The sequence below is a fragment of the Halyomorpha halys genome, unplaced genomic scaffold (assembly GCF_000696795.3).
Source record: "Halyomorpha halys isolate HHAL.00 unplaced genomic scaffold, Hhal_1.1 Scaffold634.1, whole genome shotgun sequence".
In the NCBI taxonomy this organism is placed as follows: Eukaryota; Metazoa; Arthropoda; class Insecta; order Hemiptera; family Pentatomidae; genus Halyomorpha; species Halyomorpha halys.
This window is the reverse complement of record NW_027109321.1, coordinates 595,244-598,766: the sequence shown is the minus strand read 5'-3', so window position 1 is coordinate 598,766 and position 3,523 is coordinate 595,244. Positions and strand designations below refer to the sequence as shown.

General features: G+C 30.9%; 1 protein-coding gene across 3 annotated transcripts in view; it reads left to right on the top strand.

The window, feature by feature from the left end:
• Positions 1 to 1,627: 1,627 nt before the first annotated feature.
• Positions 1,628 to 3,523, top strand: part of LOC106684965 (gustatory receptor 68a) — a 69,128-nt gene continuing 67,232 nt past the window's right edge. The window contains exon 1 of one of the 3 annotated variants that reach the window (XR_010843454.1): positions 1,628 to 1,801. The gene's annotated coding sequence lies outside the window, so the exon portion shown is untranslated. The remainder of the gene's footprint in view (positions 1,802 to 3,523) is intronic. The other 2 variants (XR_010843453.1, XR_001343767.2) reach the window with 2 other exon arrangements.

Sequence of the window (3,523 nt, the reverse complement as noted above, 5' to 3'; positions counted from 1 at the left end):
AAGGTTCTACAGATCTGTTCATTCTTCACGCCTGGCTGTGACCAAATCGTCGTGATATTAACTATGGCTACCGTCTTATCACAGCATCTTCTCTTCTCTCTATGTATAAAAGAGAGCTGTCGAATCTTTGTCCTCGATAGACTTTGTTATTTCTTCACCGATTCACATCTTTATATATTTTTTACATATTTTTGTAAATTTGTCCACAATGATCTTATGAATTACTGGACCGATTTACTTGGAGCTTATTTATTATTATTTTATTAAATACTAATTTTCACTACTAAAAAATCGTTTACCACACTTCCATATGTCATTCGGTCTGTTTACGTGCATTTTTTTTCAAAATGTTCCATTTCGCCATGGGAATATTTGAAGATAATGAAATCCCCGAAAAAAAATATTTTGAAGAAAATTTAGAGTTTAATATAATATAAAATTCATTAATAAAATGAATTAGTGGACTTTTTTTGACTCTCAAAAATATTTTACCAATTTTATTATGCCAATCAATCTCAGGTGTTTGTATGTAGTACTAATATTAAAGCACAGTGAGAGTTTTTGTTTCAAAACTATATATGTTACTAAATCTTAATGTTAGTTATTATTATTATTATTATCTTTACTTAAACCACTGCAAAGTATGGCGTAGATGGTTTGAGTAATGTTGAAGCTATTAATATTTTTGTAAAAAAATTATGATTGCAACTTTATAGCATGTATTGGTTAATTTATGTAAGTATTTCAAAATATTTAATTTTAACTAAAAAATATAATGAACCTTAAGAAACTATCAATTATATTCTTTAAATATAAGCCTCAAATTTCCAGCTTATACCTCTGATACAAACTGATATGCCATTTATTTCAACCTTTCTTTCATTTATATCACCAAATCATAATAATAAAGTATATGTGTATGTTTAATTTAACTAAATACATAAATTTATAATAAACTATCAATCAGTTTATTAAATTTATATACATCCTAAAATATAGCAATAGCGAAGCATTGCCGGGTCAGCTAGTATTTTCTAAAACTTTCTATATTCTTATCATATTAAACAATATTTCTATCTTATTCTAATTTAGCTATGACAAAGCCCTGCAGAGTGGAGTGAAAGGTTGTTTATTTTGCTAGTTTGTTGTGTACCTTTCTTGTTTTGTCACCTAGGCCCTGTTTCATATTAAAGTATAAAAACTAATAGTATTAGTCTTGTCGATTTAACTTATTACAATTACACTGACTTGTACAATAGTAACTTGTACTTTAGTACTTTTTAACTCCTGTAATATCACTAATAGTCCTCCCTATTATGAAAAATAAGTATTAGTGTAATTACCACGTTATTTCTATACTTGTATTACCAGTACACTTACTTGTATTAGCTTGCATTATGAAACAGGGATTGGACTATTAATTAATTAATTACATACATTCATATAATAATCTTGCATTAGTTTTCTTCACTATAAATATCATGTCATGATGTTATGATATGATGACATGATATGATAACATGATCTGATTTTAGTTTCTAGATATTAGAAATACTGGTTTAAAAAATAATATATCAAATTGCAGTCAAGTATCTTACTACTTGAATACATGCTTGAAACATAATTTACTAGGTTAGTAAATTATAAATTGGTTTATTTTTCTGTTATTTTTCATAGATTTTACCAAAGCTTGAAGAGATATTTTTGAACGAAACTAAATCTGGAGAAGTTATGTTGAAGACTGAACCAGTTACCAATGAACCATCCACTTCACAGATGGTTCTTAATATGACCATATAAAGTAAGAGAGATTATATATAACTGTTAATTTTGAGGATCCAGATGTATTATTGATTCAATCATTATTACTTGTGATATATTTTCATGTAGTGAAGTTTTTGTTCCATGTGCTCAAGTGCCATTATATATTTAAATGAACTGTGATCAACAAAAATAATATTAAATAAATTATGGTTTTGTTATTAATATGGTATTGTTTATTTATGTTGTTCTTTGCTGACCGCACCCCCCGACAAACTTCTTCAAGCATTAATCTACGGTCAACTATCTGCATCTCAATTTAAATAAATTTATTTTTCCAAAAAGTTTTGGCAATTTATTTTCCATTGTCAACTGTCTTTCTATTATTTTATAAGACAACACCAAGTTGTTGGTGTACTTGGGTCTGAATATTTCCTTCCAATCAAATTTGTTTTATAAAATATATAAATATAAAAGTTAAGATACTCGGTAAAGGAAGGGCCAAAAAAATGAGAGGTATTAGGGAACGAAGTGAACACCTTGGCTGTTTGGATAATACTGACTTTATTTACATTCTACTGGGGTTTATATAGTACTACAGTGTTTATTTATACTATTTAGTTAGATCCCTCACTTATCACCCCCATCCCAGTTCACAAAGTTAACTTTGAGTGCACAAGAATAACATGATATACTATCACTTATAATGTAATAAACAACAGTTCATATACGTGTAATATTGAGAACAATTCCGTAACGCTAAGAAACAAAAAAACAACAAAAATTCACAACTTATACTGTAATTGACTCTAACTTAACTTATGACTAATAAAAAATAGAGCTTATTAGAATGAACATATGTATTTTACACTGTAGGTACGCCTGGATCCAGAGGAATGCGTAGGTTCCGAATTTGCGTGTGTCTCACCTTCTGAGCGCCTGTTAGTTCTTGAATAGAGACTATATTGTGTTCTCTTAACGCTACCACTTTAAACGGCCCTTCGTATCGATGATCCCCTTAAAGGCGACTGGAAGGTGGTTGACAGTATACTGTCATACCCAATGAGATTTATGAGCCCTGTCGGGAGCTGCTAAGTGGATGTAGTTAGCCCTAGAAAGCTTCTCCTTGAGAAGATTGGAGTGGATCCGCCGCGAAATATCAGTTAACTGCCTATGCTTATGAATGATAGCAATAATACATTGGATGACCGAATACAACTTTCACCGGTGTAAACCCTGTGGATAGTATTATTATATGCCAAAACCGCCCTATACATTGCTGTGGCCGCACCGAACCCCGTATGTAACAGTCGGAGGTAGAGATGCGACATCGATAAAAAAAACATCGATGTTTTTGAACAACTATTTCAGATACATAAGGTCTGTTCCAACGATCACGCATTTTACGACCTGGAAGAAGTGGTTTTTTAAACAAAGAATTCGACATAGACTACAAAAAACATAGATGTTTTTAAAATATCGTTGGTTACAATACCCAAAATACATCGATGTTTTTGAACATCCATTTGAGTAACATAAGATTTGTTCTAACGATCACGATTTCTACGGCCTGTCAGAAGTGGTTTTTGAAACTAAAAATGGCGAAGGAAGGTTATTGTATAAAAAGTGGTTATCAGATCATTTGATAAGTGGTGGGGGTAAACAAAATTACGACCAAAAACATAATGACGGTCGGGCACACTCAATCGCTTCCTAAATCCTTAGTCTCTTAAGTCGTAGGGAAAAAACGAAATGGCGGAGG